Source organism: Aphis gossypii, chromosome 2, assembly GCF_020184175.1.
Source record: "Aphis gossypii isolate Hap1 chromosome 2, ASM2018417v2, whole genome shotgun sequence".
NCBI classification, from domain to species: Eukaryota; Metazoa; Arthropoda; class Insecta; order Hemiptera; family Aphididae; genus Aphis; species Aphis gossypii.
Genome location: NC_065531.1, coordinates 19983149 through 19997044, shown reverse-complemented (window position 1 = coordinate 19997044; position 13896 = coordinate 19983149). Strand labels below are relative to the sequence as shown.

General features: G+C 25.9%; 1 protein-coding gene across 5 annotated transcripts in view; it reads left to right on the top strand.

Annotated features, from left to right (window-relative positions):
• LOC114120522 (somatostatin receptor type 5-like) overlaps window positions 1-13896 on the top strand; it is a 184700-nt gene that overhangs the window by 108959 nt on the left and 61845 nt on the right. The window contains exon 1 of one of the 5 annotated variants that reach the window (XM_050200568.1): window positions 2843-3002. The exons of the other annotated variants lie outside the window; for them this stretch is intronic. The gene's annotated coding sequence lies outside the window, so the exon portion shown is untranslated. Of the gene's footprint in view, window positions 1-2842; window positions 3003-13896 lie in introns of those variants that run through there. 5 annotated transcript variants of the gene reach the window in all.

Genomic DNA, 13896 nt, shown 5'->3' with positions numbered 1-13896 from the left:
CATACCTATTGATGGCACTGATAAACTAATTTTTTTTTAATACAGCATGACATTTTTTGACGTTTTAACGGTAAAATAAAATTATCCTCACATTTTGTTATTTTGCACGATTATGTATATTGCATTATAATATAATATATTATACAAACACAATACCTCCATCACGCCACAGTACAATATAGCTGTAGGTATAGAATATATGTACATAAAGACCGATATGCATTGTACGATACCTATGTATATTATACGATGACTAAATTATAGTGGATTTCTAAGCTTTGATTCTCCATTTTCATACAGCATACTAATATGTTGAGCGTGGAAACTAATTTAATATTGACGAAAGACAGTACCTACTACACGGAGTAGGCATACAGGTTTATAGATTAAGCTTGGTGGATGATTGGTGAAGGTGTTATAGATTTTATATTATTGTTATGTGCGTAGTGTATGGATATAATTCACTTTATTTTTTTTTTTTTTTACAAGTGACAAACGTAAACCAAATATCGTGACAGTCGTGAGAAAAGTCTATAGTGTGTGTCATTATATGTTATACAATTGTAATACACAGTAGTCAGAGAGTCCCAGACATCACGTATTAGCCTCTCTTATCGATTAGCCTATTTATTGGTATCTCCGTGAAAAATCGATGTACTTAAATGCAGTTTTTCTTAGAGTAAGAAAATTCCAAAATTCTAAATTCTAAAATTTTAAATATATATATATAATATATTATACTATTTGGTTTTTAAAATATTCACGATATAACCATTATTTTGATTAAAAATAAATGTTAAAATTGAATGAAAATCGACCAAATTAAAGCAAATTAAGTTATGAATAATAACTGTTAATAAAGCACGAATCACATGTTTTAATCAACCTTGATTTATTTATTTATTTTTTGTAGATTTAATGGTACAAAATAATTCATCTTTTTTGGATCTTAGCCAGTTATATATGTATACCATGTGCTCAATCTCAAATTTATAAATGCCTTTCTTCATAAAAATTTTTTTATTCCGTCGTTCATAATATACTAATATCATACGAATAATTTTTACATAACACATAGCTATACTTCCAAGATAGTGTGGTCTACATTTCTTGCATTCTTTGTCCTATTTCAATCATCGACATTACATAAGAATTAAAATTAAGTTTTTAATAAATTTAGAACATCGATGAAATACCTAATTCAATATGGTTCTAAATAATAATACACTTTCTAATAACTAGATAAGTGAGTTGGTCTATTTTCATTGAATATTGAATTCTGATACATTTTTTTTAACTACTATGAAAAATTAATAATAAATTAAAATAATTGATAATTAATTGACTGATATTATTGGATAGATAGTTAATATTATAAAATGGTAATAATTTTGAATCGCTATTAAACACTTGTGCCCAAATAATATTAATATATTAGTTTTGTTTGTTTAGCGTGCATTACCTACATATTATATTATAATAATAATTATTATTATTATTGTCAACCTTTTGCTACAAAATTGACAATTATAATAATTGTCATCATAGCTGTTTCATCGTTCGACAACGGTGGTTATACTCGGTATCAGTATTAATAACGGTGCTCCAATAACCGGTGCCATAACTTATCGATATAATGACGATAAAACGCGTTTGATTTCGCGTAATGGCTATGTTATAGAATTATTAGTTTAAACATGCGGCGGTGACACGACTATGCTCGTATAAATATTATAAATCATAAACACGCACTAAAATCATTTGCCATCCGCGTGTTGTGAATCTCGTATAACAATAATATTACGACATTTGTCCGTAAAACGGATTGCCGCACTGCAATCCGAAAAGACTTTTGTCGCCATCGATTTTAAATCATTATCGGAATCCGATTACGACTATATTATATTAAACGGGGATCAAATTAATGAGCTTGACTAACCTTCCCAATCGATTTTTGCGTTAGTATACTCAACCTTAACCAATGATCGTTTTAATCAAAAATAATAATAAAAATAACAACAAATCTTAATGTAGATATTTTAACATCGTAGTTTTAAAAAAAAAAAAATCGTAAATAAAAAAAACAATAATCGACTTTAAAAATTTAAGCTTAGCTATTTAACGGATCACACTGCTGCGCGCATAATAATACTATAATATTGTTATACGTATTCTCGTGAGAGAGAAGCGACGACAATTGCTCATCCACAAAAAAGAGTTTAATACGATGACAAAACCGTATACATCATGTATAAAACTATTGTCGATTCGTATATTATATACATTACCATCAATCGATACAATAATATACACCGATCGAGATGGTCATGCGTTCTTTAAAAAAATAAAACCCAAAACGACAGTTTTGCTAAATAAAAGAGTGAATAATTGTGTATACAGTCGGTATATACGTAGCCACACAATAATATTATGGCACACTATGCGCCGAAGTTTAAAATCATCAATAACAATAACATACACACACACACACACACACACACACACACAATACGATTTAGAAGCTTTCAGTTACATAACTCTCTATTGTCGTTTATGGTCGCACAATAATATTATATATACAATTCGCAATACCTAATAATATTATATATACGTCGCACGCTTCGGGACCCATCGCTATTAATTCGCTGCGTTAAAACTGACAACTGTAATCAAAAACCGACGACGACGACGATGACGACGACGGGGTCAAGCTCGTCGCGCTCGAGCCGGTCAACGAGTGGGCAATATACAATATCGGCGGCCCATCGTCCCCCCCCGAACGATGATGTGACCGCCACTGCCGCCGACGATGATTAATCGTATTCGACGTGTCTGCGCGTGAACATCCCTCATGTGCAAAAGGCGTCGTGTCGTTGTCATGTTTTCGATTTTGTTTTCCGTCATTATTAATAATAATATCGTTATTGGCATTTTTCAACGAGCTCGTAAGCGCCCGCACTGACGATCGGAAAACTGAAAACATGAAAACCGTACGGCGGTAGGTAGGTGTATAATGATGTAAATAATTATATCGAATGAAGGTGAGCGCTGACGATGACGTGTTGGAGAGTGGCTAGAAGAGTGGAAAAGGGACACTCGAGCACGCGTACAATGGTAAAATTTTGGAGGTAGCTCAATTTTTGAGGTCGTTTGAAACGCTATACTAAATTATTATTATAGAAAGAGTTATTTTTTAAATTAAGTAGTTACTATTTTTTAATCATTAAATACTAGTGTAATAAATTCTACAGGTAAGTTATATGATACAACTTCAATCAATAAAATCGAATGTGCACCCTAAGTGTAATATATTCATTTTTAGAGAAATGTATAATTTTAGTTACTTCTCAAGTATAAATGATGAGAGATGTGAAGAAATGTTGCAGATTATATTATATTCTTGCAATAATATCATTAATATCATGGCTTTACTGAATCTCCTTAACAAATTACTAATTACGAATTAATAATCCGTTATTATAATACGAGTACTTAGAAACATCACATAAAAAGGAAAATAAATCTTCCTTTTTTAAAATGGCATCTACTTTATTATAATTCTTCATTTCTAGCGATTTTTACTAAAATATTCACTAATCTAATCAAATTTTTAAACAATGTACTCCAGTATAATAGTTTTGTTCCATATGTCTCCGTTATAATCCATCCATAATCATCAGTTTTAGGTAATCACTCACATTTTTGGTTTTTTGTACTATTATTGTATAGGTATAAGATATATCTATTTATTTCTTATAAGCTTGGTATTTAGTAGATTTTTACTAAAGAAAAAACAATAGATAGTTATTCAGTATATCCTTTAATCGTAGAGATTTTATTCGTTATTACAATAAATAAAATAAAGATTGCCACCATAAAATTTGTTTCCAGACGTAAAATTGTTCAATACTCGGCACTATAAGTAGGTTTTACTTTATACGGATATTCTGTAAACTATATTAATTATTATTACTATTTTGTAAAAATAAAAAACGGAAATAGTGTGACAGCGAGATTGTAAAAAATATGGAAACGAAAAGAGAGTACAGTACCTAGTTCGTAATCTCTACAATTCCGTGGGCTTACGAAATTCTTGCGTCCTCCTACGGTTTTCGTTATTTTATTTTTTTTTCAATTATTTCCCTTGAGTCTTATATACGCGTACGTAGCGTATACCGCCTAGCTACTCCATCCACGCACCCGCCCGGAAAGGCGGATAGCCCTTTCACTCGCGGGGTCGTTTACGTCCACTTGAACAATTCTTCCACCACCACCGAGGCCTAATCAACCGGGTGAAATGGGTTTATTATTCTTTACTATTTTATACATTTTACATCCAAATAAAAAACAACAATAATAATAATAAAAAACCACAGTCTCCTTTCCGGCCGAGTGTTTATTATATTTTTTTTTTTTTTTTGTTCCGTACCGCAGCGGCATCACCCCGGCAGCACCGGTTTGAAGAAAAGCGCGCAAAACGCATAAATCAATGTTGCGATTCTTTTTTTTGTTTTCTCTCCATTCTTCTGCGAAACCGTCTTTGACGACATTAACGACCCGCATTCCGCGCTTTTATCTCGTCTCTCGTATCTATTATACAACCCAAAGTCCTGACTTTGCTCCGGACCGGCGCCACCAAAGATACACTTCAGTACTTCACCGAGATCTCCATGCGTACCACGTTATCATCATTGTAATAATTATATATGCATAACTTCCATAATTATTGTTTGACGAGAACTGGTCCAAACACAGTTGTTATCGTAATGACTCGAGTTTTGTGTTACGATTCAGTTGTTCGGACGGTGATCGGTCAACGGTGTATCAATTTATTTATATATTGTATGTATAATATATAAATACATAACATATATACATATAAATAAATAAAACATAATAGATATACACCTATAACCTATTTACCTATGTAAGATATAAGTTTATGTACTACTGACATCCACTTATAAACGCACACATATTTACATAGTTGTGAATGTATGACCCGTTGTTCAAATAACTGCCAAGTCGATTTTCTATTTTGATTTTTGTGTCGAAAAAATGTTTTGAAAACTTCTAGCTTATAAACCGCAAACCACGTTTTAACAGAAATAACTAATTTTATACCATGGTGTTGTTTTAGGTTTTAAATAATAATTACATTATATTTTCAACACTTCAAAATCAACAGAAAATTATTTTTTTTAAATGTTGATATACAAAATATCGAATAATATTAAATATTTTTTTGATAAATAGAACATTTAGATTTTTGATGGATAAAGTGAAATACCAAATAGTAGGCACTACACAAACGTCTGGTCTGCTACTACTCGCTGCTGCTGATCAAAAATTTTAAATTCTCAAATATTAACAAAATATTTATTCACCATTCAAAATCTATGTATTGCATATAGATCCAACATTTTTAAATTTTCAAATATTTTATTTATTATGATATTATGATAATTAAATTAAAAATATAGATTATATATCATTTAAAAAAAAAAAAATACTATACTATACTATACTATACCACTATGATAGCAATAACGATAAAAACCTATTTATGTTTTAAAATTGTAAGTATCATTAAAACTTAAACTATATTATTACCTTGATATTAGCTCGTAATAATATTTTAAGTGTCAGATATTTTGTACTGTAACTGTATCTACAAAAATAAAAAAATAATAAATGCTTTCGTTTATAAATTTATAGAAACAATACGTATACATAAATTATGTAAATGTATTAGTGCTTTTAATATTAATCTTATATTTTTTTATCATAACATAACTGTAAAATAAACATCCATTCATAATATTTGTACGTATATATTTGAAAATTTGTTGATTAAGATTAATGCGATTGCTCAATGTTTATTTATTGCTAACTTTGACGGAGACAAACAAAATAAGTATATCAATTAAACTTAATCACTTAATATACTTCAATAATTGTATTTAATAATAAGCTGCTTAATTTTCAAATAAATAATAAAATTTTGCAATAGAATATTTTCTCGAATGCTGGAATTAATTATTAAACGACTTACGTTCATACCATTCAAATTAATTAACCTCATAAAATATGTACAGCCTATTATTAAAACTAACAAATATTATACAAAACTAATCTCAAAATATATGTTTTAATACAAAAATGTAATTTTTCTCATGTCTTGCTTAAATTTAATGTACCATCATACTGTCGTTAATATCATAATATTAAATGAGGGCATTGAAAACATGCGCTACGAGTTAGGATTAATACTAGTTTTATTAAAAATACTAATGTCAATAAATTATAGCACAACATTATCTAAATTAAGAATTAACTATGTCTATAATTAATGTCATAAAATAGATTATTTTAAATCGTATCTTAAAATATCTGTTTCTTAACATGTTTTATTCAATACATTTAATAAAATTGTAGGTAATAAAAAAACTAATAGGTACTAATAATAATACTCATGAGACTTTATATGATTAAAGGATGAAATTTATTTATTTAAAATTTTAAGAATAGGTACAATTTGTATGATTTCAATGGCATAATAATAATAACTTAGTATTAAATGTGTAGATGGAGTATAGATATATTATAAGTGTATAGAATATAGATATTATATTAAATAATTATAGGTATATAGTAGATAAATATAAAAAATTAACTAAATTATTACATATTGATTTTACTATTTATATGATACAATGTATAAAAAAAAAAAAAATGATAAAGTATTTATTTTTGTTTTACACATTAGTGTATGAATTAATATTAGGTAGGATAATTAATAACGTTTCAGAATTACTTTTTAAATGCGATTAAATATATTTTTGTGCAAAAAATAAAAATTTGACCACTTAATATTAAGATAATAACAAACTACAGCGATAAAAAATGTATCACTGTCCGGTATTATAATTTTATTCTAAATTTTATAAGCTGTCATATTAGTGATAATATTATAATAGATTACTTACTTAAATCGCAATTTAATATGAAAAAGATTAATGTCTTAATAATATTGATTAAAAAAAAAAAATATATATATATATACATAGTATATTGAAATGAGATTTTTTTATTAACATAATTAACGCTTGTCATTTATTGAAACAATCGATTTTTTACGATTTTTATAATTAAAACTAATACTATTACAACAATAATAGAGAGAGAGACTGTTGTTTAAACTGAAAACATTATTTAAAAAATAAAAATTATACATATTTTCTATAGTAAAAAAAATATATTATAATAAAATAAATCTGAATATTGTATCAATATAATCAATGCTACAATTAGGTATTTTTGCTATTCATTTATAATATTATTTTTAAATTATTAAAATTGTTAGTTCAGTAGTTATCAAACAAACAAAAAATAAAAATACAGTTCAACCAAGGGTCCGGTAAAATAAGTCAATAGATTAAAATCATACTATATTTTAAATCAAACCGATCGGCACAGTATGACTTAATGGCCTTAACTAGTGGTGCACAGCGGCCCCAGGCAACACCGGTAATTGCGGTACTGAATATAACTCAATATTATAAATATGATATTTCCCTAAGTCCATAAACCGTAAAAATATACTATATAGATTTATGCATATATAGGCTATATAATCATAGCATCGATATTAGGTTATATCATCAAATTGTGTAGTATATACATTATACATACAACATATTAATTGTATAGGTATTTAAATTATTTTTAAATAATAATATACTATGTAAATTATATTTATTTTTATTTTACTAAATACAGTATTTTATTATAAGAATAAAATACCGTATTCATGTATATATGTAATATAATATATATTGTATATTTTGATGAGACTAATAGATTTGGAAATTACTAAGCCAACAGGAACCAAATTTTGCACACATATTCCCGAGATTCGATAAGTGTCTATAATTTCATTTTTTAACTTCTAAAGATTTCTACAGGATAGCTCACACAAAAATTTTGTTTAAGCTTACGAAAATTGAAAAATGTATTGTTTATGTATAGTGTTTTATAGAAATAAAAAATGTACCATATAATTTTAGTTAAGGATTTAAAAAATACTTAACTGGATTTTACGAAACTTTTAGAAAATAGTTTGATCCAGGTTAAAAAAATATACCATGTACTGAGTCAAATCCGTCATAGGTAGATCGCTCATCTCAATAAAATTAATTCGCAAAACGAAATAATATACCGATGCCGATTAGCCCGCGATATATATAGCACTGTGTTTTATATTTTTTCATATTTTTCACACACAGACGGGTCATTACAGATAGTTTTACTATAAACAAAATTGCATGATGTGTTTTCAAAATTTTCACCTTATAGGAGCTACTAATGTTTCAACTTTCAAGTATAAACTCACAAAGTGATGATGAATTACGTGCAAGCAGCATTATAATTATTTGTGTCAAGGTAAATATGGAACGTATGTTTGCATTCCAAATAACATGGGTGCATGTAAATTATCCGAGTGAAATAGTTTGAAAATATTAAATTGTTAAAATAATATACCAACATAACTTCACCGTTACCGCACCCCTATATTAAATACTAAAGCGTCAACACGGGGGTATAATATAACACTCTGTGTTTGTTTAAATTGTACACATAATAGTATTCATTTTCAAAATTACGTTTCTAAAATACTTCTGTGTATAATCTTCTATAATAAATACTAGGGGACAAAACTACCTCCTTTATATCAAAACCCTAAGATATATTCAAATGTCATTAGTTATGAATTTATGATACAATTAGAAATAGTAAGAAAATTTCATGAAAAATTACTAGATGTAATTTTTGACGAATACGCAAATAAATAATATACCTTATTTATTTTGAAAATATACAAAATTATTGAAGTGTCTGTCTAATTTATAATTATACATTTTTAAACGGATAAAAATTAAATATCGATTATAATATAATATTTAGATGCGTATGCGTATAAAAAGAGAGTTAACATTGAGAATTCTATAATTTATTAAATTTAAGTAGATAAATATTTCTCAGATGATTATTAAAGACAAATATTGAGCCAAACCATACACGAATTATACTTTTATTTTACAATTGAAAGGTCTCTACACCAATTCCAATTAAGGTGTCTACTTCAGTAGTTGTCAAAAGGCATTTAAAATGTAAAATGAGCGGTGATGCTGTTTGTCATGAAATATTTTTAAGTAGTTTTGATAATAATTTTAACTCGAATATTATGTCATCATGAATCAGCTTGTATACGTAATGCACAAATGCTTTGACAATGATCCTTATACATATATATTGGACAATTTGAACCGTTCTTACGTTTGACACCATAAATTCAAATAAAACTGAGAATAAATTTATACAAAACTATAATAAGAGTCATCCATATGATATTATAATATATGCAATTTGAATGTAGGAGTAGTTTTATTTGATAAAGTCGCTGTTATTGAGTTTTACATTAATCTAAATGAAGATGGATGTTAGGTATACCTTTTGTCTAATTTTAAGCCGTAATATTTAACTTTTTAAAAAAAGTAATCTAAATGTATTACATTTTATATTATTTATATTTTCTAAATTAAAATACGCAAAATCCATTTGGTATTGTTTACAATAAAATGAAATAAATAACAAAAAATGAATTCATTAAGTGTATAAAATTAAATAAAACATTTGACGAAGCCAAATTTTTAAATATCAATTAGATAACACCGTAATTTAATGGATAACTTAACATTTACATTTCTATGAAAATGAATCAAAATTATAACTCATTTATTATTTAGTTAAAATTCTAAGCGAATCAACTCAGATTCGCATTAAATGTTTTCAAATAATAATACAATTTTAAGAGAACCATTTTATAAATTTAGTAATAAACAATTCTTAGAATAAGGATTTTGAAAATTCTACGGACGAACGGATGATCAAAATTTATTTTTAGAAAACTGATAATAATATAAAGACATTTGTTTAAAGAATAAATATCATTTCGGGTGTACTTGATTCTAAATGTAGGTTTTCAAAGAGTTAATTAATTATTTGTGATCACCTGACTTTTTAAAGATAAGAAAGAGATTGGCAACCTTTGTAATTAGCTGGATGTGAGCCACTACATAAAACTCGATCTTTTTGGCACTAAATGGAATTATGTTCTTCACCACATACCTGTGATTTAGATTTCAATCAGTAGCATATATGAATAATAGAGTTATACTTAAGTCCTTAGTGTAAGATAAACTTTTTCTTTTTCTATTTATTTTTTATTGTTTTACACTACAGATGGTTCAAATGATATATTAATATATTTTCAAAGATTGTTCTGCTTAAGGTGAGTTATTAATAGTATTAAATACCAAGTTTAGACTTAATTAAACCGATTTTTTATAAAGCTATCTGTTATGTTTTATAAAAGTTAAAAACAAATGAAGAATTACTATATTATAGCAAAAATATTGTTATAATTTAATTTAACTCTATAAATGTTTAATTTACAATGAATTATGAAATATTAATAATATGTCTAAAATAATTTATAACTACATAACTATAAAAAAAATACTAATTTAAGTTAACAAATCGATGTAATAGTATACACTTTGAGAATAAATATAAAAAACGGACTGAAACAAATGCGTACACAGAAGTAAACAAATTAATAAACTTTTTAGTTTTTTAATGAAGAGTATTAATATTTTAGAAAAAAAAATTATATTTTCATTTATAGTGAAAAGTTATTATTATTATTATTATTTTTTTTTTTTTGAGTATAACTTTGACCAAAATAGAATATACTTAAGTTTAAAAACTTTCTTTAATTTTATATACTAAAATGAAATTTCGCAAGATTAAATGTAACTTACTTGGAGATTAAATAAAATTTAAAATATATAATGTTTTGTTTAGAACTGTAAAATACATTTTAATATCATTTATATTAACACTTAAAATAGAAACGTTATAATTTTTAGGTAGTTTTTTTAAAAGCCCTATTATGAAATCATAAAAAATCATAATACATTCATATCAAAATTTTAATCTTTAAATACGAATAGAACCAAAGTTTTTACAGAAGTAAGTAATCCTATATTGTACAACCTTCTGGAAAATTCTATAAGCCTTAAATATTGAACAAGGCCACATTGTCTACTAAATAAATTATCCATTTTTACTTTATATTACTTATCTAAACGTTTAGTGCAAAAATTATAAGCACTTTACTATTTTAAATAAAAATGTAATTAAATTCAATAAATAATATTACTTTAATGCATAATAAATTGTTCATAATACAATAAATTTCCTATTTTTGATTTTTAAATTACATGCGATTTATAACCGCTAAGAATCAACTATTTACTAAAAAATTATATATAATACTACAAATTAAAATTTGATATACATTTAATGATTACAGTAATAATACTTATTCTTACCTGGATAAGACTGAAAATGCTTTATTACTCCGTGCCTTGTAAGAAACTGAAATATGACTATTTTAAAATATCGATTTACGTCCGTGGAAATTAATTACCGTTCAACAGATCCTTTGATATTACTTTTGTTATTTTTCACTCGTAGTTTACGATGTCAAAAAATAATGTAATATACTTTATATACTCAATAGCAATATTAATACTGTATTTTATTTATTGGAAGTTTATAAATATAATCTCTTTTAAAAACAGAAATGACAAATTTATGTATTTATTTATTTATTAAATATAAGAAATTACCTCTCAATAAGATTGATATAAAGAAAGAATAACCAAAATAATATGATTTTTATAATAAAAGCTCAATCTCATTCTTAAACACAATTATAATTATTGGATAATTTCGATTACAAAAAAATATAATAACAATCGTTTTACAATCGTTTTAATAACATTATATAACATTGATTTATAAAAAAATAAAATGAATGAAAAAAATACTAAAACTAATCCATTGAATATTTCGAAATACGTTAAAAAAGACATTCATAACAAGTTAACTAAGCACCTTTTTTGATGAACGACCTAATTTTGTAATTTTTTTTACTAAATCCAATCCATAACGAATTTTTAATGATCTATAATCAATCACATTGCGCATAAAAAAATATTCAATCAGTTCGACCTCATTATAAAATTACAAATATCACTGTGTTTTTATTCATGACTAAACGAAATAAAAACTATATTATTAATTATTTATTTAATTCGTGAGTACGTTCTAAGATTGTCCAGAATTTTGTATTTTTTAATTTATGTATATTTTTCATTACAATAAGCTAGTAATTAAATATTTAATTTTCGAAACTAAATAATTAGATGATTTAACAAACATTTGACTAGAATGGAACAATGAACTTAACCTTGCTTTATTTTGAACATATCGATATATCATACTATTAAAATAAACTATATATTTTACAATACAGAAGAATTTGTTTATTTTCTATTTCAAAAAATCGAATACTGTGTATTCGATATAATATATATATATATATATATATATCAATGAGACATAGTTGGATTTGTAAAATTTCACTTTGAACTAAATGGTAAATTTTATATAGGTACTCGTTATGAATTTAAAATACATTTTATAACCTTCCAATGGTCAAATTAAATAGTATATTGGTCCCAATAGCTAAAAAATAAACATTTAGCTTGAATTTTGAAACGTTTAAAATAAACTGATTTGTTTGTAAAATTAAAAATAAAATAAATTCCTTCTTACCAACTAGCTACTATACGTCTATACAAAAATACATTACACAATTTAATATAAATCCATTAAACGATATTTATTTAATATTTACATGTAGGAGGTACACGAGCAAGACACTACACCTACGCAATCGCTACTCTCTGTGGTTTATTTATTTTTATGAACAAAATTAAATACAATTCGGGTATCCGGCGGTCAGTATCAAAAACGAATTCATTTATCGAGAAAAATATAATTTTTATTTTCTATTTGTTTTAGTAATACACCATTGGATCTGAGATACCTGAAATTGTTTTCTCTAACTAGTTTTGATAATATTACTATGAATCAATATTCTATTGTAATTATCATCTACCTATATCGTAAATAAAATAATATTATTTTATAGTTACATTTATGCCGTAAAAAATCCATATAAATGTATAGTATAAAGATATTATGTAATTTATATACCTAACACATAACACGAAGACTGTTCAAAACTTAGGGGTAAATCACATAATATTTTAATCGTGATATATATTTATTAACCGAATAATAAAGACTTTACAGATAGTAAAAGATTATTATTTCTATTAATCTGTTCTTAAAATTGTGTCGCAATAATAAACTTAATTATTTATAACACACGACAGCATAATTTTTTGTAATTATATTAGAAATAATATCAATAGTAATAATTTATTATTATAACCTACATACAGGGGACTATACAACTAGGTACGGTGCTTATTGTTCCAATTTGATAAACGTAAAATCTCAATAATATTATGATGTACCTATAGCTACACTTATATCATAAAATATCCATAGAAATAATGTGGAATCAACATTGTTCAAAAGAAAACTTATTGGAAACTACGTATATTGATAAAAACAATATTTAGATAGTAGCCAGTAGGGTAAGTACAGTAAGTTAGGTACTCCAATTATATAATCGTTTCTGATTTATTTCTTATTTATTTCTTTGGAAAGACTGCGATGGTCCAAGACCAATGCAGCACTGGGTCGATGACATTGATAAGACAACACCTTGTCGAGAAATGCATGGTACACTGTTTCCCAGGAGGTTATTAGAGGTCATTGGAAGGAGACGCTGTCCGGTATCTGTCTGAATTAAAAAATAATGTGACTCTTTATTTATATTTTTATAAA